Genomic DNA, 26,422 nt, shown 5'->3' with positions numbered 1-26,422 from the left:
CAGAGAATGCCCCTGATCACTTGTTTCTTCCTTCTTGCCTTGTATTGTATTCCCCTTTGTCCCTCCAGCCACTAGAGTTGTATCACTCAGACCCAGGGAATACATTACCCTTAACCTTCTCTGGGTACAACTTCACACACACCCACAGATGGGCTTACCCAATACTCTACACATGTCTTGATGTAATCGAGTGGACAATCAGAATTAACCATTACAATTTATTGGACAAAGGAGGAAAGAGAAATGGAGAGCCACAATTAATGCACAGTGGCTGAACCATAAGCTTGGAACATCAAGCATTAGGTTGATGTCTCTGAGTACCCCCATGTAGTACTAGGAGAATAAGGTGTGGAACAACTCAGTCTATAACAGTGAGGCAAAGCATAAAGTGCAGCAGCTATGTGTACTAGGCATTATGGTGAGCCAAGGACTCAGCCAAGAGTCACAGGGAGTATTCCATCTTTACAATGACATTCTGACTCTTTCAGTGATGCCTGCCTCTTAATCTTCCAAAATTGGGAGCATGTTACTTTATATTTAAAAGGGGTGGGGGCATTGTGGATATAGTTAAGTCCATAAGATCCCAGGAAATTAAATTATTAAGGTCCTGTATAAGAGAGAGTGGGGCAGGGACTGGAAGGTCAGAGTCAGAGAGAGAAGAAATGAGGTAGCATGCAGTTTGCAGTTATGGGTGACCAAAAGCCAAGATGTCCAGGCAGTTACTAGGAGCTGGAAAAGGTGGGCAAGTGAAGTCTTCTTTGGACTCACAAGAAAAAAAGAAAACAACTCTTCTAACTCTCTTTATGTTTCTCACTTCTACCAGTGAACTATATGATGATACATATATACATTTATACTATTTTCTGGTACCCAATACCTAGAGATTATATTACAATAGCAACAGAAAACTAATACATGTTAAGAAATTGTTCTTCATGCCACAGGACTCCATACTAAAATAGTGCCAGGACATAGTTAGCATCTGAGAAGTGCAGACAAGCCTGTGAGTGCGGGTAATACCACCACTGCTGCTCAGAAGAACCTACATGGAACTCTCAGGACACAGGAACCAAGGAACTGCATTGGACAGGAGCCTTCCGGTTTCCCTCTGTGCCCAAAGCTGATCCTGTGCCACAGGGCTCCATTCTGAAATAGTGCCAGGACAGACCTGCTCTCCCAGGAGTACCACTACACCTGTGAGCAAAGGTAAGATCAGCACTTCTCTTAAAATCACTAGCCCAAGAAGGACCCTCCCAGAGCCATCAGGACATAGGAACCAAGGAACAGTTGGGGACAGGATCCTGCTGATTTATGTCTGCAATCCAGAGCTGAACCTGTACCACACAGATCTTCATACCTAAATTCCTCCCAGAGAGAACTGGTCTCCAGGAATACTGACACACAGACTTGCAGAAGGGGTAAACCACAGTCAGAGACAGCAAGACCAGCTAATATCAGAGATAATCAGATGTCAAAAGGCAACAACAAGAACATAAGCAACAGAAACCAAGGCTACTTGGCATCACCAGAACCCAGTTCTCCCACCACAGCGAGCCATGTTTACCTAAACATAAAAGAAAAGCAAGACTCTGATTTAAAATCACATCTCACAATGATGATAGGGGACTTTAAGAAGGACATAAATAACTCCCTTAAAGAAATACAAGAGAACACATGAAAACAGGTAGAAGCTCTTAAAGAGGTAACACAAAAATCCCTTGAAGATTTAGAAGAAAACACAACCAAAGAGGTGAAAGAACTAAACAAAACCGTCCAAGATCTAAAAATGGAAATAGAAACAATAAAGAAATCACAAAGGGAGACAAGACTGGAGATAGAAAACCTAGGAAATAGATCAGGAGTCATAGATGTAAGCATCACCAACAGAATACAAGAGATAGGAGAGAGAATCTCAGGTGCAGGAGATACCATGGAAAATATTAACACAAGAGTCAAAGAAAATGCAAAATGCAAAAAGTCCTAACCCAAAACATCCAGGAAATCCAGGATACAATGAGAAGAACAAATCTAAAGATAATAGGTATAGAAGAGAGTGAAGATACCCAACTTAAAGGACCAGTAAATATCTTCAACAAAACTATGAAAGAAAACTTCCCTAACCTAAAGAAAGATATGCACATAAATATACAAGAAGTTTACAGAACTCCAAATAGATTGGGTCAGAAAAGAAATTCCTCCCATCGTGTAATAGTCAAAACACTAAATGCACAAAACAAACAAATAATAGTAAAGGCAGTAAGTGGAAAAGTTCAAGTAACATATAAAGGCAGAACTATCACAATTACACCAGACCTCTCACCAGAGGCTATGAAAGCTAGACGATCCTAGGCAGATGTCATACAGGCCCTAGGAGAACACAAATGCCAGCCCAGGCTACTATACCCAGTAGAATTCTCAATTACCATAGATGGAGAAACCAAGATCTTCCATGACAAAACCAAATTCACACATTATCTTTCCACAAATCCAGCCCTTCAAAAGATAATGAATGGAAGACTTCAACACAAGGAGGGAAATTACACCCTAGAAAAAACAAGAAAATAATCTTCTTTTAACAAATCAAAGCTAAGATAGCCACATAAACATAATTCCAATTCTAAGAACAAAAATAGCAGGAAGCAACAATCGCTTTTCCTTTATATCTCTTAATATCAGCGAACTCAATTCCCCAATAAAAAGACATGGACTAACAAATTAGATATGTAAATAGGACCCAACACTTTGCTGCATACAGAAATGCATCTCAGTGACAAAGACAGGCACTACCTCAGAATAAAAGGCTGGAAAACAATTTTCCAAGCAAATGGCCCCAAGAAACAAGCTGGAATAGCCATTCAAACATCGACTAAGATCAACTTTCAACCTAAAGTTATCAAAAAAATAAGGTAGGAACACTTCATACTCATTAAAGGAAAAATCTACCAAGAAGAACTCTCAATTTTGAACATCTATGCTCCAAATGCAAGGGCACCCATAATCATAAAAGAAACTTTACTAAAGCTCAAAGTACACAGCACACCTCACACAATAATAGTGGGAGACTTCAACACCCCACTCTCAACAATAGACAGATCATGGAAGTAGAAACTAAATAGAGATACAGTGAAACTAACAGAAGTTAGGAACCAAATGGTTTTAACAGATATTTATAGAACATTGTATCTTAAAATAAAGGAATACACCTTTTTCTCAGCACCTCATAGTACCTTCCCCAAAATTGACCATATAATCAGTCACAAAACAGGCCTCAACAGATACAAGAAGATTGAAATGATCCCATGCATCACATCAGATCACCACAAACTAAGACTGATCTTTTTTTTTTTAATTGGGTATTTATTTCATTTGCATTTCCAATGCTATCCCAAAAGTCCCCCAAGACTGATCTTCAATAACAAAAGAAAACAATAGAAAGCCCACATACATGTGGAAGCTGGACAACACTCTACTCAATAATAACTTGGTCAAGGAAGAATTACAGAAAGATTTAAAGACTTTGTTAGAATTTAATGAAAATGAAACCACAACATACCCAAACTTATGGGACACAATGAAAGCAGTGCTAAGAGGAAAAGCCAAAGCTCTGAGTGCCTCCAAAAAGAAACTAGAGAGAGTGTACACTAGCAGCTTGAAAGCATACCTTAAAACTCTAGAACAAAAAGAAGCAAATACACCCAATTCAGGAAATAATCAAACTCAGGGCTGAAATCAACCAATAGAAATAAAAAGAACTATATAAAGAATCAACACAACAAGGAGCTGGTTTTTTTAGCTGTTTTTTTTTCTTTTCTTTTTCTTTTTTTTTTCTTTCTTTTTTTTTTTTTTAGAAAATTGAAAGATCAATAAATCCTAGTCAGACTAACCAGAGAGCACAGAGACAGTATCTACTTTAACAAAATCAGAAATAAAAAGGGAGATAATAAGAACAGAAACAGGAAATTCAAAAAAAAATCATCAGATCCTATTACAAAAGCCTACACACAACACAACTGGAAAATGTGGATGAAATGAAAAATTTTCTAGACAGATACCAAATATGAAAGTTAAATCAGGATCAGATAAAAGATCTAAACAGTCCCATGACCCCTAAAGGAATAAGAGCAGTCATTAAAAGTCTCCCAATCAAAAAATTGCCCAGGACCGGATGTGTTTAGTGCAGGATTCAATCAGGGCTTCAAATAAGACCTAATACCAATACTCTTCAAACTATTCCACAAAATAGAAACAGAAGGTGACCTACCCAATTCGTTCTATAAAGCCACAAGTACACTGATACCAAATCCTCACAAAGACCTAACAAAGAGAACTTCAGACCAATTTCCCTTATAAATATTGATGCAAAAATACTCAATAAAATTCTCACAAACTGAATCTAAGAACACATCAAAATGATCATTCACCATAATCAAGTAGGCTTCATCCCAGGGATGCAGGGACGGTTAAATATATGGAAATCCATAATGTAATCCACTACATAAACAAGCTCAAAGGAAAAAAAAAAACTCATGATCATTTCATTAGATGCTGAAAAATCATTTGACAAAAGTAGGGAGTTAAAAGACTTGGAAAGATCAGGAATTCAAGGCCCAAACCTAAACATAGTAAAAAGCAATATACAGCAAAACAATAGCCAACATCAAACTTAGTGGAGAGAAACTTGAAGCAATCCTACTAAAATCAGGGACTAGACAAAGCTGTCCTCTATCTCCCTGTCTATTCAATATAGTACTTTAAGTTCTAGCTAGAGCAATTAGACAACAAAAGGAGGTCAAAGTGATACAAATTGGAAAGGAAGAATTCAAAAATATCACTATTTGTAAATGATATGATATTATACTTAAGTGACCCAGAGAACTCCTAAACCTAATAAACAACTTCAGCAAAGTAGCCAGATATAAAATTAACTCAAACAAATCAATAGCCTTCCTAGTCTCAAGGGATAAACATGCTGAGAAAGAAATCAGGGAAACGACACCCTTCATAATAGTCACAAACAATATAAAGTATCTTGGTAAAACTCTAACCAAGCAAGTGAAAGATCTGTATGACAAGATCTTCAATTGTCTCAAGAAAGAATTCTAAAAAGACCTCAGAAGATGAAAAGTTCTCTCATGCTCTTTGTTAGGATTAATATAGTAAAAATGGCTATTTGCCCAAAGCAATCTACAATTTCAATGCATGCCCCACCAAAATTCCAGCTCAATTCTTCATAGAGTTAGAAAGAGCAATTCTCAAATTCATCTGGAATAACAAAAACAAAACAAAACAAAAACCCCAAAAACAAAACAAAACAAAACAAAACCAGGATAGTGAAAACTACTCTCAAGAATATAAAAAACTTTTGGGGGAATCGGAATCTCTGACCTCAAGCTCTACTACTGAGCAATAGTGATAAAAACAGCATGGTATTGGTACAATGACAGGCATATATAACAATGGAATAGAATTGAAGATCCAGAAATGAGCCAACACACCTATGGTCACTTGATCTTTGACAAAGGAGCTAAAACCATCCAGTGGAAAAAAGACAGAATTTTCAACAAATGGTCCTTGTTCAACTGACAGTCAACATGTAGAAGAATGCAAATTAATTCATTCTTATCTCCCTGTACAAAGCTCAAGTCCAAGTGAATCAAGGACCTCTACATAAAACACGATACACTGAAACTGATAGAAAAGAAAGTGGGGTAATGTCTCAAGCACATGGGCACAGGGGAAAAGTTCTGGAACAGAACACCAATGGCTTATACTCTAAGATCAAGAATGGCACTTCATAAAATTGCAAAACTTCTGTAAGGCAAAGGACACTGTCAACGGGACAAAACAGCAACCAACAGACTGGGGGAAAGATCTTTACCAATATGACATCTAGTAGACGGCTGATATCCAACATATGCAAAGAACTCAAGAAGTTAGACTCCAGAGAACCAAATAACCCTATTAAAAAGTGGGGAACAGAGCCAAACAGAGAATTCTCAACTGAGGAAACTTGACGGGTTGAGAAATACCTATAGAAATGTTCAAAATCCCTAGTTATCTGGGAAATACAAATCATAACAACCCTGAGATTACACCTCACACCAGTCAGAATGGCTAAGATCAAAAACTCAGGTGACAGTAGATGCTGGCTACAATGTGGAGAAAGAAGAATACTCCTTCATTGCTGGTGGGATTGCAAGCTGGTACAACCACTCAGGATATTAGTCTCATGGTTTCTCAGAAAATTGGACATAGTACTATCCAAGGACCCAACTATATGACTCCTAGGCTTATACCCAGAAGATGCTCCAACATGTAAAAAGGACATATGCTCCGCTATGTTCATAGCAGCCATATTTATAATAGCCAGAAGGTGAAAACAACTCATATCTCTCAACAGATGAATGGATACAGAGAATGTAGCACATTCATACAATGGAATACTACTCAGCTATTGAAAGCAGTGACTTCATGAAATTTGAAGGCAAATGGATGGAGCTTGAGAATATCATCCAGACTCAGGTAACTCAGTCACAAAGGAAAAAAAAAAAAAAACAGAATAGAGTATGTACTCACTGATAAGTGGATATTAGCCCTAAAGTTCAGAATACCCAAGTTTCAATTCACAGACCATATGAAGCCTAAGAAGAAGAAAGACCAAAATGTGGATGCTTTGTGCTTTTTAGAAGGGTGAACAAAGTACTCACAGGAGGAACTATGGAGACAAAGTATGGAGCAGAGAATGAAGGAAAGGCCATCTAGAGACTGTCCCACCAGCGGATCCATTTCATATACAACCATCAAACCTGGGGATTATTGTGGATGCCAGGATGTACTTGCTAATGGAAACCAGATATGGCTATCTCCTTAGAGGCTCTGCCAGAGCCTGACAAAGACAGAGGCAGAAGCTTGCAGCTAACCATTGGACTAACCTTGGGTCCCTGTCTTAGTCAGGGTTTCTATTCCTGCATAAACATCATGTCCAAGAAGCAAGTTGGGGAGGAAAGGGTTTATTCTGCTTACATTTCCAAATTGCTGTTCATCACTAAAGGAAGTCAGGACTAGAACTCAAGCAGGTCAAAAAGCAGGAGCTGATGCAGAGGCCATGGAGGGGATGTTCTTTATTGGCTTGCTTCCCCTGGCTTGCTCAGCCTGCTCTCTTATAGAACCAAGACTACCAGCCCAGAGATGGGACCACTCACAAGGGGACCTCCCCGCTTGATCACTAATTAAGAAAATGCCTTGCAGCTGGATCTTGTGGAGGCATTTCCCTAACTGAAGCTTTCTCTTTGATAACTCCAGCCTGTGTCAAGTTGACACAGTACAAAACTAGCCAGTACAGTCACCAATGGAGGAGTTGGGGAAGGAACTGAAGGAGATGGGGGGGGGGGTGTAACAGTGGAGGGAGCAACAGTGTCAACCAGCCAGATGCCCCAGAACTCCTGGGGACTGGACCAAAGAGTATACATGGAGGGACCCATGGCTTTGGCTGCATATGTAGCAGAGGATGGCCTTGTTGGACATCAGTGGGAGGAGAGGCCCTTGGGCCTGAGAGTGTTTGGTGTCCCAGTGTAGGGGAAAGTCAGAGCAGGAAGGTGGGAATGGGTGGGTTGGGGAGCACCCTCATAGAGGCAGGGGGAGGGAGTAGGGGGTAGGGGATTTCTGAAGGGGAAACTTGGAAAGGGAAAAACATTTGAAATGTCAATAAAGAAAATATCCAATCAAAAAAAATATAGAAGTGACCAAATGGGAATTCTGAATTTAAATTTTCAATACAGTAAATAAAATTCATTATAAGCAAAAAAAAAACAAACAAACAAACAAAAAAACAAACAAAGAAACAAAAAAAACAAACAAAAACAAAAACAAAACAAAAAACCAGTAATTGTTCTTCATCCGGGGACTTGTTAGATGGCTCAGTAGATAAAGGTGCTTACTGCCAACTCTGAGGATGTGAGTTTTATTCCTGGGACCTACATGGTGAAAGAGAAAACGAACTATCAGTTGCCCTTTAACCTTCATGTGTGCTGTAGTATGGCACATGTGTGAGTGTCTGTGTGTGTGTGTCTTCCTTAGCTGAATTGAAAGTAGACACACACATAAACTAAATGCTGTATAAAACATTAGAATAAAGCAACTGAGTTTCATCAAAAAGATAAACAGATAAGATAGGAAACATTTAAGATGGTATGCTCTTAGATGCCTTTAATCCTGGCACTCAGAGGTCAGAGGCAGAGGCAGAGGCAGAGGCAGAGGCAGAGGCAGGAACAAGCAGATCTCTATGAATTCCAAGCCAACCGGCTACATATTAAGATTCTGCCTCAATAAAAATGATAAATGGCAATCACTAACACACACACACACACACACACACACACACACACACACACACACACCAAAACAAACAGAAGATGAACTATTCTGTGGAAGGAAGAGGACAGTGAGAGGGGAAGATGGTCAAGACAGGATAATGGGGACACATGTGAGCAGAGCTCAAGGATTCATGGTTTTGAGACGATCATAATGACATTCACTATTCTGTAGGATAATAAAAGTTGCAATAAAAATAATAAATAATGAAATCCAGTCTCAGACATGTTTATTTACTACAGATGACAATGTTAAAAAAAAAAAAAAGGCAGAGCAAGTGTCATGATCAATTAATGTCTAAATGAGATTAGAGGATCTGAGTTTTAAAATTAGACTTGGCGATAAAAAGTACATTTATCATAAATATTTAACCTCCCTCAGCATGGTGGTGATTAGACTACTGAACTAGCCACCTGCTGGCCTCCCTTCTCCTCCTTTTGAGGCCATATGAGAAAGGGATTAGAGTTTAAGAAAATGAAATACTGTATAAATGACCAACATTTTATTTGAAATGACTATAAAATGATACCTTTTAAATTGTTGAACTCATAACTCTGCCATCTATTTAAAAGCCATAGTGGTCCTGAGAACTATGAATGATCATGTGAGATGTTTATTTCATTCTGCATTCATTCTCTTTTCCCCATGGGGTGGGTGAAGAACATTTACAATCTGGGTCCATCCGTGGCTCCTTGAGTATCTACAATGGCATGCAATACCCTCTCAGTGTCAGCACCAGGCTCGAGCATAGGGCTTTCTGTGTTTGCAAGCTTCTGTGAAACCCAGAACAGGTTGTGATCAATCTTTCCACTTTCGAATGTTCTCTTTTGCTTTCCTCAGAACTCTGTATATGACAAGTTTTCTAAACACATAGTGGTATACAGTCTACTTGCCTCATCTGCCTGTCAGAAGTGAGTTAACTGCTGCACATGAAATGTGCCCACATGACACTTTTCAGATCAAGAAAACCATCAGCTTACCCCCTCTCCCCCATGAGTGGAGACACATGAGTGAAACTAGTGAAAACTGGGAGAATAATCTGGTAGAAAATGGAACATAATTACTGATCAGCATTAGCAATCACTAAAATAATACTAACCATCATCATCACCACCACAACCTCCCTAGCACTCAGATTTAGGTAGGGTTGTGCAACAAAGAATGAGCAGTGTTCTTTGCCATTGCATTCATAAACACTCTGTCCCTGTGCCACTACTATTAAAACCAACAATGTAAAATTACACTAGCAAAAACAAAGTTCATCCCTTGCGAAGAGTGGCTTTGGGAAAACAAATTTCACTGTGAGGAATGTTGTGTTTGTAGGGCACTAGCTGTCACTCACAAGTGATATCATACCTAATCATTAGCTCTCTTTGTGAAGTCACCTTTATTGGCATGGTAGGCATTGCATGTAGCTCCACCTATTTAGCTAATAGTCAACCTTTGCTTGCACTGTCCTGGGTCTGTCCTCCTCACTTCACATCTCTATCTATGCTGAAATATTCTTAATATTAGCCCAAAACCTAGGATACCCAAGATATAAGTTACAATTTCCTAAAGACATGAAACTCAAGAAAAATGAAGACTGAAGTGTGGACACTATGCCCCTCCTTAGAAGTGGGAACAAATCACCCTTGGAAGGAGTTACAGAGACAAAGTTTGGAGCTGAGATTAAAGGGTGGACCATGTAGAGACTGCCTTATCCAGGGATCCACCCCATAATCAGCATCCAAACGCTGACACCATTGCATACACTAGCAAGATTTTATCGAAAGGACCCAGATGTAGCTGTCTCTTGTGAGACTATGCCGGGGCCTAGCAAACACAGAAGTGGATGCCCACAGTCAGCTAATGGATGGATCACAGGGCTCCCAATGGAGGAGCTAGAGAAAGTACCCAAGGAGCTAAAGGGATCTGCAACCCTATAGGTGGATCAACATTATGAACTAACCAGTACCCCGGAGCTCTTGACTCTAGCTGCATATGTATCAAAAGATGGCCTAGTCGGCCATCACTGGAAAGAGAGGCCCATTGGACACACAAACTTTATATGCCCCAGAACAGGGGAACGCCAGGGCCAAAAAGGGGGAGTGGGCAGGTAGGGGAGTGGGGGTGGGTGGGTATGGGGGACTTTTGGTATAGCATTGGAAATGTAAATGAGCTAAATACCTAATAAAAAATGAAAAAAAAAAAAAGATGCTTTTCTTTGGTGACACACAACAGAAATCCCAAATTTATTAACCTCATAAATTTAAAAGTAACGATATTGTCTAGATGCATGCATAGAACCCAAACATGCAATGCAATCACATATCAGCCACCACGGGAGCCTAGGTGTATGTTCATTTGACCCTTACTGGTTTCATTTCTAAACTTCCACATCACATATATAGAACACACACACACACACACACACACACACACACACACACACACACACACACACACTTAGAGTTAGCATGTAATAACTGGACCCCACCATTCTAGTTTAAGATATCTGCCATGCCTAGCTGTCATGTTTAAATAGTTTCCACATTCTGTGGAGATTTCTTTACTTGGCTCAATTTAACTGAGACACTCACCTTTTTTGCTGACAAGTTGTGGTCAAAGCATGAGGTCTTAGCGATTACCTAGAACTCCACACCAATATCCCTAAGATAGAATTAATAAAGGAAGGAACATGTCTCAAACATAAAAGATCCAGAAACATAATTAATATCAGGATGCCAAACCAGTAGGCATCCATTATAGTTTCTCTATTGGTTCTCAGCTACAGATTCTTTTCATATAAACAATTTCCAAACTTGATCGTTCTAAATGGCTGAGTCTTCCCACCACAGACATCAGTGGCAGCTCTCAGAATCTCACCTATACTCTGATTCATATGATTAATATCTGTCTCTTCTAGCAGCTTAGATTTATATGAAGGGTATAGACAGGTTTTGTTTTATTGGCTCAGAGTCTGGCCCATAGCAAGAAACCAACAAATGTTTGTGGGTAATTAAATAAGGACAGGTAAAGTTAAGGCATGGAATCAGGAAATAAATGTATAGGCTATCATGTTCTGTCTGAATTGATCATCTTATTCCCAATTGTAAACTGAGGAAAAAGTAAATAGGTTGTTAGGAACTCTCTCCAAGTTTATATAGCCAATATGTGGACTATCCGGATTTTTATTTAAGAATCTACTATTAGAACTATTGTGCTCTATTTAATTTGTTCAACACATTTCTGACATGCATTGGAAGACAAAAAACCAGAATAATATGCAACTTTACCAAGAAAAAAGGTAATACAATATATGTAAACCACAGTTAGAACAAATCACATAATTTTGAAGAAAAATAGTAAACTAAGGATGAAATGTCTGACACTCATGGGGCTGAGTTTTCTGACAAATTTTTCTGATCATAAAGTGAGATCCATAGTCAACAATGAGACTATAGTCAATGTACCCACTGGGAGTATAGCTTTTGTGTTTACATCCTGAAAGCCTAGTAGTCCAGACATTATTTTTACCGTGTCTTTACTTTCTGATGGAGAAAATGTCTCCCTACTTTAAGTTATGTCAAAATTGAGTCATCCCTAGGAAGTAAGACTTGGGGAGAGAAATTAGCCCAAAGGAGGGCTTTCAAAAGGCAGGTTGTTTCAGAGAATTTTCTGTTTGTTTGTTTATTTGTTTTTAAATTACCTGAATTCTCCTAGATATCCCTGATCCAATTGTCAAGCAGATGGGATCCAATAGTTAGCCAATACCAGAAAACATCTTCTTAATAAATATGTTCTTCTGTTATTCAGTCTTCTTGTTGTATTCCATAGTGTGACACAAGTAATTCTGCATAAAATATCATGACCTGATAAAATGCCTTTAAGCATTTATTTCAATGTACACATTTAATATGAAAATTTCAGCATTAATGGCTTCACAAAAATATACTTGCAAATTCTATTGCACAGAATGCATATGTTGTCACTGTTTCCTTCACTCGTGACAGGTCAAAGATGTAGTGGATGCATGGCTAAGGGCATTGATGCCAATAAAGTGAACATGTTATATCAGAGCTCAACTATCCAGGGAGTGTGTGTGCTTAGACATGGTACTTAATTGCTGCTTTCTTGAGTTTTCCCATTAATGAGATGGATATAAGAGTAAGATTATTGTGATGGTTAAACAAAATATTGTATCTAATGACTTCTTTTGTGATTGGGTTACCTCACTAAGGATGATATCCTCCAGACATATCCCTTTGTCCAAGAATTTCATAAATCCATTGTTTTTAATTGCTGAGTAGTACTCCATTGTGTAAATGTACCACATTTCCTGTATCCATTCTTCTGTTGAGGGACATCTGGGTTCTTTCCAGCTTCTGGCTATTATAAATAAGGCTGCTATGAACATATGCACTCACTGATAAGTGGATATTAGCCCAGAAACTTAGAACACCCAAGATACAATTTTCAAAACACAAGAAAATCAAGAATATGGAAGACCAATGGGTAGATACTTCATTCCTCCTTAGAATAGGGAACAAAATAACCAGGAAAGAAGTTACAGAGACAAAGTTTGGAGCTAAGACGAAAGGATGAACTATCCAGAGACTACCCCACCCGGGGATCCATCCCATAATCAGCCACCAAACACAGACACTATTGCACAATGCCAGAAAGATTTTGCTGAAGGGACCCTGTTATAGCTGTCTCATATGAGGCTATGCCAGTGCCTGGCAAATGCAGAAGTTGATGCTCACAGTCATCTATAAGATGGAACACAGGGCCCCCAGTGAAGAAGTTAGAGAAAGCACCCAAGGAGCTGAAGGGGTCTGTAACCCTATAGGTGGAACAGCAATATGAACTAACCAGTACCCCCAGAGCTTGTATCTTGAGCTACATATGTAGCAGAAGATGGCCTAGTCAGCCATCACTGGGAAGAGAGGCCCCTTGGTATTGCAAACTTGATATGCCACAATACAGGGGAATGCCAGGGCCAAGAAGTGAGTGGGTAGGGGAGCAGGGCAGGGGTTTATAGGAAAATTTTGGGATAGCATTTGAAATGTATATAAAGAAAATATCTAATAAAAATAAATCTTGCATGGTAAGAGAGAGAGAGAGAGAGAGAGAGAGAGAGAGAGATTATAATGTGTACCCTTTCAGAATGTGTTACCTATTGCAGAACCAATTCATTTTTTGGGTAAGATAATATTTTCCAATAGCAAAATCCAACTTAAAGTAGCTGAGAGTAAAAGATTTATTATAGCACTATGGGTTTATAGAAACTAAAGTCCAAATGGAGGCTCAAACGAGGAGACAGTGGACTCAAAAGTCACTGTGGTGGTTTGAAAAGGAATGCCCCTCATAGGTTCATATATTTGACTGCTTGGTCACTAGGGAATGGAGATACTCAATAGGGATTAAAAGGTGTGCCCTTGTTGGGGTAGTTGTGGCCTTGTTAAAGGAAGGGTGTCACTGGAATTGGGCTTTGAGATTTCAGGAGTCTAAGCCTGGCCCAGTGTCCCCTATTCTTCTGTCTGCTGATTTGGATGCAGAATTCTCAGTTACCTCTGTAGCACCATGTCTGCCTGCATACCAGTATGATTCCCTCCATGATCATAATGGACTAAACCACTGAACTGTAATCTAGCCCCAGTTAAATGCTTTTCTTTCTGTCAGGGTGTCTCTTCACAGCAATAGAACAATGACGAAGGCAAACAATATACAGGCAAACAATCAATAGAGTAGATATAGACAATCAATTTGTTCTTGGTTTACTTTCCTTTGGCTAATAGAAATTTCAACCAGTTTAGTTAAGAACTTATTTAATCTACAACAGATAGGTTTTGGTGGTCCATTGTTTGAAACATTCTTGTCCCGAGAAATGTAGACTAGAACTAGAATGTATAATGGGCCTCTCCCAGATCAACCATATTAGTTGAGTATAGAGAAGAGAAAATTTTAATTTATAAACATGTCAGAGGGAGGGAATAGATGCCAGGAAAGGAATATTATGTTAAAAATGAATAGTTTTGTATAATACATTGTGGTAATATTTCTAAGGCAGAATTGAAAAAGTTTTCAGTCTATTTTACTTGACTTTTCAACAATAGCACAATTAATTGAATTACATTGAATAGAATTACTATTGCTTTTAAACTCTTTTTCTGTTTGTACTCTGTTTCCTCTGCAAACTTGTAATTGAATAATTAACTCTTTGTGCCCCCCTCTTCCCAGCCCCATTCTTTTTTTTTTTTTCCCTCTTTGCATATTTTATTCTAAATGTCCTTATGGAGCACCAGTTTCGCAAATAGTGCTCTCTCAGGACCCTATCTTGATTTCTAAGGCCTACATGGTAGTCTCAACCTTCCCACGTCATCTTCACAGGTTTCTGGAGCCAAACATAAAAGCTTCTCTTTGCACCTTGCTCCTCAGCCACCCTCCTCTCACTTGGTGCTTGATGCAGCTCCTTTGCAGAAATAGCACAATGGAAGGTGACATTTTATTGAGATGTCTGCCTCTAGTAATTCTAGAAAGGTAAAGGCGAATTTCATTCACTCACAGAATACTTGGGGATCAAACTCTAAGCAAATGCCAAACAAGTAGGTTTTGTAAGATCTTTCCCATGTATTTGTCATTTCAAAGCTGAAATGTTGGTTGAGAGTGTAAATAAATTTAAGAAGTGATGCCTAGGTGCTCTCATGTCATCTGTACCTTTCTATGAAACTATCTATTCAGATATTGGGCTGCAATATTCACAGGTACTGACAAACAGACCAGGAATTTAAGGTGTTGTCTATCCTATTGTGAAGGCCATAAGTTCACAAACATTGAGGGAGTACTGGAAGCAGGAAATTAACAGAAGCAGCCAGCAAAGGTTTGGTTGTAAATGTCTTCCAGCCCCTGCATCATGCACAGCTGGAGCTCAGTGCTGCGAGTGAAACAGATACTGAGCCACTGTAACTCATAAAGTCCTAACTTCGTCATGCTCTACAATGATGCACACACACACACACACACACACACACACACACACACACACACACAAAACCATCATGAGAATGAAGAGGTAGGGCCCTTCCTGGGGTCGAAATTTGGATTTGGGAAGGACTATTTTGGAAAATATTTTGGGGAGTTCTTTATGCAAGAGAGTTCAGAAAATAGATATATTATTTGGGAACAGAAAGTGAGTTTCTACTGTGAGAAGTAAATATTAATGCTCAGATTACACTATTGGCATGTAATCGTGGCATGGCTAGTGGAAAGTATAGCAGAAACCGCTTTCCTCGGCTCAATGAAATAGCCAGAATGATGAGGCCATGGGATACGTCTTTTAAAAAAGGGACTATCAATCTTCTAAAGGAGTCCTCAGGTAACTTTATGAAAAATCTTACCCTTTTTATCACAGTTATGAAGATGATGAACATGATATGGGTGATTCAGTCAAAGATGTTCATCGCTGTAATGCTGGTGGATAATTACTTCTGCATTTTGTGAAGATCAGTTCCAAAGCATAGCTTAAGAATCACTTCCAGGGACTAAACCACATACCAAAGAGTACACATGGAGGGACACATAGCTCCAGCTGCATAAGTAGCAGAAGATGGCCTTGTCAGTCATCAATGGGAAGAGAGCCCCTTGGTCCTATGAAGGGTTGATGCTCGAGTGTAGGGGAATGCAGGGCCAGGAAGCAGAGGTGGGTGTGTTGGTAAGCAGGAGGAGGTGAAAGGGGATAGGGGGCTTGGGAGCAGGGAACCAGGAAAGGGGATAACATTTGAAATGTAAATAAAGAAAATATCTAATAATAAAAAAGAAAAAAAAAGAATGTGTGCTTTGAGGTAGATACATTTCAAGTTCCAACCATCTGGTTATCAGGTATCTGAACTTGCATGAATATGATGGGGCTTTTGGGATCTCTAATGCCATTGTGTGACTATCATATCTGACAGAGTGGTGAGGCTAAAATTATGAAGCTCTAGTCAAACCTAGGATCAAATATTTTAGGAACTCAGCTACTGTTATTTATTATGTGCTGTAAAATTCCATGCTTAGAATAAATCTTAGTGCATTCATTTCTAATACCATAGGCAATTTAGTGTTCTACTTTGAGCTGTTCTTTTGTGAGAAGAAATTTTCATGATATAATATTCAGATTCAGATATTGTTGGTAGCTAAAAATAAAAGGCTATGTGTAATCAACCCTCTTTGTTGACATTTAGGCTCTTTGAACATTTTTGCAATTACAAATAATTTTGTGATGAATGTTTATAACTAATCTCTTTTTAAGAACATTTCTGAAATGAAAGTATTGAATTAAATATTACAGATATGCATAAAGCATATGATACATGTTGCTAGATTGCTTTCCCAAGAGGTTGCATCAATTTATACAAAATTACTAATGCATGAAAGTTAGTCCTCCCTTTGTATACTTGAAAATTCATACTACCCTTTTAAAGTATCTTTGAACATTTGATATTAAGCAATGTGGTTTCTTTGTGATGATTTTAATTTTTCCTAATTTTCCTTTGATTACTAGGAATTTTGAACATTTATCTGATGCCTTAGTAATAAATCCATTTCCTCCATGGAAAAGATGGTCTTTACTCATTTATGCATGGACAGTGAAGTTCTTCTCTTCTTGATGTAAGTGTGCTATATGTTATTATTGATAATGTATTGGATTCTGTTTTGAACACCGTTAAAAATTTTCCAATATTGAATTTATTTAGCCCTTTTATATACACAACTCTTTTCATTTTATTGTTGAATTAACATGTCAAATATGAATGTCTTGGTCCATTGTGCTTCTATACCTATCATTCATATGTATATGTATATGTATATATATATATATATATATATATATATATATATATATATATATATATATATTCTTTTCATCAGAACCACCCATATGGAAGTCTTTGTAGATTTATGACATTTTAGTACCTGACAAAATTACTTCTCTAAATTATATTACTGTTTTAAAACAATTCGTCATTATTGTTATATTCTAATATTCTATGGGATAAATTTGGATTAATCTTTTTTATTTAAGTAGACAATCTACTGGGATTTTAACAGAAATTGAATTCTTCTTTTAAGCTATCTAAAAAGAAATAATAGTTTCAGTGTTCTCATCTTGATATATGTTTTCTATTCTGGTCATTCAAGTGTTAGTTTAGATTTCTCAATATATGTTGAGGTTTTCACACAACTCGCCTAACACATTTCTTGTTGGAAATATATCCAAATAATTTAGTCTTAAGTTGTAATTAAAAGGATATTTCCTAAATAAAAAAAAGTATCTACTTTCTTCACTATGTAAATATATAGTCTGTTCAGTTTACCAAACTCTCATTGTTTGTTTTGGTTGATATCTCCATGTTCCCATGGTCACCATTGAGTACAAGGCAAATTATCTCCAAACTAAGTGGATTTAGGGAACAATATCTTAGAGTGTGTGTGGATCAAGAATCAAACGCAGCTTAGCTAGTATCTACATTCAGAACCTCAGCAGCTATAATCGGGCTGTCATTCAGGGGAGCATCTTTAAAGATGAGTCGTCTTTAAGCTCAGCAGGATGAGCCTCTTCCAAGCTCACCCATGTGGCTTTGGGCTAGATTTTTCTTCCTTATGCTCCGATGGACTGAAAACCTTGGCTCTTTGCTCTCTAATGAATAGGAGCCATACTTTGCTTCTTGCCACACACAGTAGCTACTGGGAGTTTGATTCATGAGGATGAGGGGAAAGAGTACATACATGCAAGACACATGAGGAGACAAAGAGATCATGTGACAATAAAATCATATACACTCTGACTCTAGTATTGACATCCCGTCTTCCTTGCCACGGGCTGTAGATTGGAAGTGAGTCCCTTTGACTTTCATTGGTAAAGTGCTTGCTATACAACTATGAAGACAAATTTTAAATCCCAGAAGTGACAAAAATTCAAGTGTAGTAACATGCACCTGTAATCCAAATGCGGGGAAAATAGAGAGAGGCAGACCCCTAGAACTCACTGGCTGCTCAGTATAGGGACATTCATTAGATCTCCATTCAGTGAGAGACCTTGCTTCATAAAATAAAGTGGAGAAAAACTGGGGAAGGCATTCAACACTGACCTTACATCTCAACACACATTTGGACTTGCACCTGGATACACATGTGCAAACACATATGAAGGTGCACACAAATAGCCCATATACACCACACATAGAGAAGTGAATCTCTGCGGCAGGGCTTCCCCATACCCAAAGGAAAGAAGTTAAGCAGGGGTAAGAACAAGGAGGGGGGAGGTGGCAACTGGTATTCATCCTGAAGCTGCTCACTGAGGTCAGTTTTTCACCATCTGAATACTTAATGGCAATCATGATTTTAATTCCAATTCGTTTACTACAGCCAATTAAAATAAAAGTTTACTTCAAATAAAGACCACAATAAATGGTTTTTCTGTGTATGTGAAGTCAGGGGATGGTTGACTAAACTTTTGGATGCTTTTATAGAGTTCTGCATTATGGGAATAATATTTACAAACCTCATCCGCCCCACAAAGTGATTGATCACTGAAAATTCCTGTGAGATGAGAGTACAGCCCCTTCATGCAGCCAATTCTTCTCATACAATCTCAAACCTAGAAAATGGTGCTCAGGATATACTCTTGGAAAATTATATATAAATTCCAGCATATGCAAAGTGGAGAATGACATTTTCTTCTCCAATCTCCAAAGCTGAGTTGAATTGTACTTTATTAGTGAAAGAATTAAGTTGCTGTCTCTTTCATTTCTTTTGAAATGGGGAATCAAAAGTTCAAGGGGTCTCTGCAGCTTTCAGAAGTTTTCAATCCAGGACTCTGTAAGCACTACAGCAAATGATACTAATCGCTTAAGGGAGTTCTTGGAAACCAAGTGCTTTATTCCGTCTTCAAGGGGAAAGAAAGGAGCCAATGATTCCCTTTTGCAACAATAGACACTTTCCCTTGCACCCAGTTGAAAGGATAAAATGAAAGAAGTGTTAACTGAGAATTGACAAGTGCTTGCACTAGGCTGACAAAGCAATGTGATAATGAACTCCAGGAGTTTTCAACACTTCTGCCCTGTTACCATATTCACTCTGTTGTGACACAGATTTCCTCAGCTAAACTGCAACTAGAATTTTCTTTTTCTGTGTTTTTTTTCTTTGCAAATTAGAAGGTTGTGTTTAGGAACAATGAAAACAACTTGTATTGAGGAACAATGTGATGGACGGAATGCCTCAAGGAGTGTGTGGTTTAGAGCTGGGTCTAAATTTGGTTATACTGTGCCAAGTTCACTGTCTGGGCAGCTAAAAAAATGGGCTAATACATCTCTTCCCATATTCAACAGTTACAGCCTCATTCTCATGTATGTTCAAGTTCAGCCATTCAGCTTGTTTGGTTTGTTGATAAAATGTTATTTCAATGACATAAGGTTTTAACTGTAGGTATTATAACACAAAAAACCAATTTCCTGACATATACATACATACATACATATATATATATATATATATATATATATATATATATATATATGCATTCAGTGAGAGACCTTGCTTCATAAAATAAAGTGACAATACTATCTATCTATCTATCTATCTATCTATCTATCTATCTATCTACCTATCTATCTATATCTATATCTATATCTATATCTATATCTATATCTATATCTATATCTATATCTATATCTATATCTATGTGTGTGTGTGTACATATATAGTATGTTGGCTAATTGTGTCCATGTGTGTGTGTGTATATATATATATATATACATATATATATATACATATATATATATATAATCAGATGCATAAAAGAATTCTATCATAATAGGAGATAAACTACACTTCAGGGAAGTCTTCTCATAAGAATACAATCATGTTTAAACTTCCCAGATGGGACAGCTGACAGAAGAAGAGGAGACATGGTTAACCTGAGTTAGCACAATTTGATTTTATTCCTGGATGTTCAGCCTGCAGTTAATTGACGTGGTCTGTATTGATGCTTCAGCCTCCAGACTGTGCAGCTGAAGATATTAAATTCCTGGCATTCATTGAGTTATCTCTTTCCAGTTCTGGAACCAAAAAAACCTCGGCCTGGATCTTTTGATTTCTTGACTGAGCATCCCTGAACCTTACAGTTTAGATGACTCCCACATCCCAGAGTAGAAAGATCTCATGTATTAGTTAATTTTCTCGATGTTGTGACCAAATGCCTGATAAGAAGCAGCTTTAGGGAGGGAAGCTTTATTTTGGCTCACAATTCAGGGAACTCAGTTCTTCATGGAAGAGGAGCCATGAGGGATGATGCCTGGACCATGGCTTCTGTCCAGCCTGGACCATGTTTGGACCAGAGCCTGTGTGTGTTATGTGTTTACTCCTAGGCATATGGGAAAGTAGAAAGGGGAGCTGCAGACACTGAGCTGGATTTCTCTTTGCCCATCTTCATAGCTCAGTCTTGGACTTCAGTTCATGAGATGAGGACCTCCATATCCAGGATAAATCATAATCCCTTTTAGAAATATCCTTATAGACACCCCTGAAGGTGGGGCAAGACAATCCAGTTGACAATGACCATTGATCATCACACAAAGGCATGCCTAGTGCTTCACTGAGATGAAAGCAACAGAAATTCAAGCTGGACATAGATGATGAAGAAAGGGAATTCCTGACCTCCACAGCTCTGTCTGTGGATTCCCAGCCATTGTCCCCACTCAACATCCCGACATCCCGCTCTGATCACTACTGCTCAGCATGAATGATCCTCCTCTCCATTCAGAGAGATGCCAGAGTGCTTGCAAGAAGGGGTGGTGTCAGGGCCTGGGTTCTGATCTTCTCAGCTTTCATCCTTACCATTCTTTATAGAACATTCCAGAAAAACTGAGCTCATTTTTTTTCAGAAGTATGTAGTACTCTGCCATACTTCTCATCTTTTCATTTATTCTTCTGTCTAGTGGCAAGATGTTTTTGCTTCCAACATCCATTCCCCCAAGACCCATCCATCCATCTTATGAGCTATATCCTTGATGTGCCTATTTCTAGCCATGCAATAAAGTGTTTTGTGGTCCAAGCAAAATGTGTGACCCCATCCCTACTTGTCTTTCTCTCCATCCTATGCACCCTATGTGTAATGGTAATTCTTTAGTTCCTTTGTACTACTGTGCTGACTTTTTGTCCCTCTCACTGTCTTCATTAGACCATGGCTTTCCAAACTCAAGATTAACATTTAACCCTCTTTGGACTATCAAGGCCTTACACTGTGCCAACAAAAAAAGCACCTGAAAACACCTGAACACATTGATGGACCAATATTTGGATGGAAAACCATTGACCTAAAGAGCTACTGAAGAACAATTTAGATTTCTTGCTTATTTCCTCAACATGGAAAGTTGTGTATAATTAGGGATATGTATAGTGTGTGTGTGTGTGTTTGTGTGTGTGCGTGTGGTATATGCCTGTGTGTACATATGTGTATTTATATATGCCTGTGTATGGGTGTGTATGACTGTGCATATTTGTATGTGCATGTATATATACATATGTGTGTGTGTGTGTGTGTGTGTGTGTGTGTGTTTGAGAGACAACAAATGTACATGACGTAGGTTTTAGTTTACTAAGCTTCTATGACTTATCACAACTAAGTTTTGCTAGATTCTGTGGGTCTAAAGATTTATTTACATTCTTCAGTTTGTCTGGTTGTTGTTTAATGGTCTGCTGAAGTCTCTTAAAGTCCTTTCTCTTTCAAGTATAAGTCATCATGTCTCCTTCCTGTTTATAATTTTCAGTCTTCTCTCATTCATAGCTGTTAGTGTAGCTCGTTTATCAATCTTACCACTGCTCAGATGAAAATTCCATTTCTATTGATCTTTCCTGCTACTATCCCAGTCCTTAGGACTCTAGAGCAAGGCCTGAATGTGCAACAGACCTTGGACTCTGTTGTAGTTTTCTGGATGCAAGCATGTGTTACAGTGTCTTTTTCCAAGAACTGTTTTAACAAAGTGCCATGTGGCATTGACAACAGAAATGCAGCATGTCTGTTCCTGGGCAGGGAACCTAGTCTCCCAGGTCAACCCACTGTTTTCTGCTGAGAACTACAAAGGAAACAAAGTTCCTGAACTCTCTGGCTCCTACATAGACAGTTATCTGCTGGTGTTCCCAACCTCCCCTACCCATTGGGAATTTCTGCATGCAAATTTCTTTTCAACCAGGACACCAATAATATCAGGTTGAGACTTTACTTCCTATTAGTTACATATTTTGATGCTGCCAATTGGGGAGGAAATACATATTTTAAGAGAATGCTATGACAACGACATGAGATCTGCTGAAGCTGATACTTGTAGTGAAAATCTTGGTTTCTTTGAAAAAACACAGCAATATTCTGGGAATATATCTTCATCTTAATTGGAGGTGGGATGTGGGGTTGCTTCAGATTACTGTCTAGAGCATCTGACTATGATTTGCCTAGTCCTATAACAGGGGAGTGATTTTGCAAGCTACAAATATTTTTGGCAATTGTATGATGTTTGGAATTCTGTGGACTTTTTAGAGAGTATATAAATGCTAGAGTCCCAATAGGTGGTTTGGTGATGGCAGTGGGTTGTTGATTGTAGGGTGTTTGCTATTGTTTGAGGTTTGCTCAGTAGTTGTGCACAAAAAAGAAACAACAACCAGGAGAAATTAGATATCCTACCAGTAAAGATCAAACCTGCCCCAAGGAACTCATTAGCCCTAGTCAGAAGGAAGTAGTCTAACAATAACGTCATCCCCTTTCGCGTCTATCCATTTTTCTCTCCTATCCAATGTGATGTTGTTTAAAGGGTGGAAAAGGGGTAGAGACTTGTGGATAAAATGAGCCCACAAAGTACCCAAGAGTCTGGTCACAAATACTTCCCAGTATTCATGTTTATCAGTGACCTGAGAGTCTAAATTCAGTAGAATCTTTGTTTTTAATCAGAGACATGCAAAGCAGGTTTGTTGATATACAAAGCAAAACCATATCCTAGAAAAGTTATTTGAACTGGGTCTGAGAGTCAAGGCTCAAAGATCAAATGTTAGACTGCAGGGAAAAACATAGGTGGGTGTTATGATGTTAGATTTAACATTAGAGAACCCTGGTCGCATGCCTTCCTCTAATAATTTATAAAGCAGATGACTCGAGACATACTCTAAATCATTTGCTGCAGTTGTCTCTTTCACTTCTCATGAACACATGGAAAACCTGGAAGAGTGCTTGAACATGAAGTACTAAGGAAGTATTTGGCTCAATGTAAAAAAAAAAAAAAGTCATAGGCACAGATGTCACCACATGCAGCCAGGTTGCAGGGTCTGATGTGTGGAAAAGGCTCTATAGTGGGACACCTAGGTAGGCCCACTTCAAACAGTAATTATGATGGGGAAACAGAAATAAAAATTCCATGCTTCTCTCCAGACACTGGCAGGATAGAGACATCCTTTCCTGTGTTTGGAAAGATGAAGCATAGACTGGCTATTGGCTAACAATGCTAAGGAAGCCTCTTCAGTTTATATTCTGGGGAAATCTAACCTTACCTATCTACCCACCATCAGCTAAACAACAGGAGAAAAGACAGCCTACCTTTTATAAATCCAAAAGCGATTCCTTTGACAAACATGCAGACCTTTCTTATTTGTTTGGATTCAAGACACTTAGGGCATTCTATTGTTTTGGCTATTATCAAGACAGACAAATGCAGCCTCCTCTGTAAAGACTGATTCATGATGATGCTCTTGATCCAAGACCTTCCACAGGACAATATTTTACTACGTATCGGATGCCATGGGCAGCTGATTTCTCTGAGAGCATGTGTTTAGAAGATAAGGACTTTTTAAATTTTTAGTTCATTCCATTATTCTTCCCATTTTTGAACTTTCTTTGAAGACCCCCATTTATAAAAATACTAAGAGCCATGTAGAAATTTGTTGAAAGGTTTGGAGTCCCCAAGAAAGTAAAAAAAAAAAGTTCATTCTTGACAACCACACAGTCAAGCTTCAAACTATATATATATATATATATATATATATATATATATATACTTAAAAATGAAGGAAAGAAAGAATGGATGAAATTTGTTTATGACTTTGTAATGGCTTTCATTGATAATTATTCTGGATCCCATATGAGTGAAAGATACCCCTTGAAAGAACCAAGCATTACTTTTTTTCCTTTCTTATGTGTACAAGGTACATAAGCAAAAGAATATGCATGTTTACATCCATATGGACATGTTCGTGTTTGCATGTATATGTACCTGTGGGGACCAGAGGCTGACATAAGAAGGTTCCACTGATTGGTTTCCACTTTATTCCTTTGGCCAGAATCTTGCCGTTGAAACTGGAGCTTGCAATTTCAGCCAGTCCAGCTGGCCAGCTTTCTCTGAGAAACTTTTGTCTCTAAGATCCCAGTGCTGGAATTTCAGGCAGGTCACGACAATCACTGGCATTTATGTGGGTGCTTGAGAACTAGAGTCCTCATACTTGTTTTGAGTGACAAGTTCTTTAACTAAGGAGTCATTTCTTCAGTCCTCCAATTTTTACATCTTGAGAAATTTACCCAGTAATAAATCTCCTATTCTACTTGGTACTAAGCAGGTTTCTATTCTTTCCATGGTCCACAGTCCACAGTCTGTCTTTGCATTGAGAGCATATGACTTCTCCAAGACAGTGAGAGGTGTCATGAGACACCACATGTCTTCTCCCTCACAACTGGGGGGAAAAGCCTCAGTTGAGAAACTCATTATAGAAACCCATGAAGTCCTTTGAGGGCCTTAAAGGCAGAATCCAATCACCTTCAAGTGCTCCGTGCTCCATGCAGATCGATTGGCAGCTATAACCAGGGATCCAGACAGACTATAATTAGCATGCAAGGTCTGCAGTCTCTACAGAAGCTGGACTCTGCCTTGGAAAACAGAACAATAAAACCTGGATACAGGATGCACCTGAGACTCACTAATTTCCATCCAGGGCAGGAGAGGTTAGCAACTTACTGTCATAGTAATGTGGATAATCAGAATAATTACACAAACCTTTATACATCCAGGTATGGAAGGCCTACTGCATATGTGAGCACAAATACAGCTTTGTATAGGTTTTCTTAAATGACATGCAGTCTTAGCTGACTTGATATTTTTATGGCCAAGGTGGGGACAGAACATGGAGGTATATTGACTGTAGTTCAACCTGTGATGCATGATTTAAAGAGACATAATCTGCAAAGCCAGTAACTCAGTGGAAGTCAGAGAATGGAGTGTTTCGCACTCAGATCTGGGGAGAGCTATCCTTTGAACTCTTGTCCATTCATCACTTGCTGCAACTTTGAATAAACAAATAAATTCTATTTCTTGGTGTTCTCATCCATGTAATGAAAATTGATTTATTTGTGTACATTACAAATATTTTTAACTTCTCATTTTATGTCTATTGCTAAAAACATAGGCAAGAAGAAATAGTCATATTCTGTACTTCTGACTTTTACCTTTTGTGAATAGCAGAAATGAATAAATTCATCTATAAATGATGTCACATATTATATTGTTTATACTATGAAGAAAGTCATGCACAAATGGGAATTATAACTGTAGAGGAGAAGACTCACGACTTACACATTAATGGAGAATGGGAAAATTCTGACTGGGATGGTGATATTTGAGCAAAGAACTGAGGGACTATGGAATTAGTCATAAAAATATCTTTGAGATTAGCCTCCAAGCTAGAGGGAATAATAAACATTTAAGAACATGCATGACACATTTGGGGAAATGAGAAAAGGAGACTAGTGTAACTGGACCTAGAAGGAAGGGGAAGGACATTGAAAAGGAGATCAGGCAATATTTCTCCATGCGTACTCAGTACTAGTGTAATGAGCTTGTACTTTGAGTAAGAGGAGACAGTTGGGACTTGGAAAGTCACTAATCTTTGGCATATTTTCAATGGGTTATTTAGGCTCTCAGGAGAAAGTGGAACTGTATTTAGAAACAGACGCCTCACACCCATGACCCAAGCAAGAGATGACTGGTTGGCATGAAGA

General features: G+C 38.4%; 1 long non-coding RNA gene across 1 annotated transcript in view; it reads left to right on the top strand.

The window, feature by feature from the left end:
* 4930513D17Rik (RIKEN cDNA 4930513D17 gene) overlaps positions 1-26,422 on the top strand; it is a 141,826-nt gene that overhangs the window by 47,693 nt on the left and 67,711 nt on the right. Inside the window, exon 2 of the long non-coding RNA NR_045416.1 lies at positions 16,898-17,004. This is a non-coding gene — a long non-coding RNA (RIKEN cDNA 4930513D17 gene). The remainder of the gene's footprint in view (positions 1-16,897; positions 17,005-26,422) is intronic.

Source organism: Mus musculus, chromosome 5, assembly GCF_000001635.26.
Source record: "Mus musculus strain C57BL/6J chromosome 5, GRCm38.p6 C57BL/6J".
In the NCBI taxonomy this organism is placed as follows: domain Eukaryota; kingdom Metazoa; phylum Chordata; class Mammalia; order Rodentia; family Muridae; genus Mus; species Mus musculus.
This window is presented reverse-complemented; position numbering and strand designations above follow the sequence as displayed.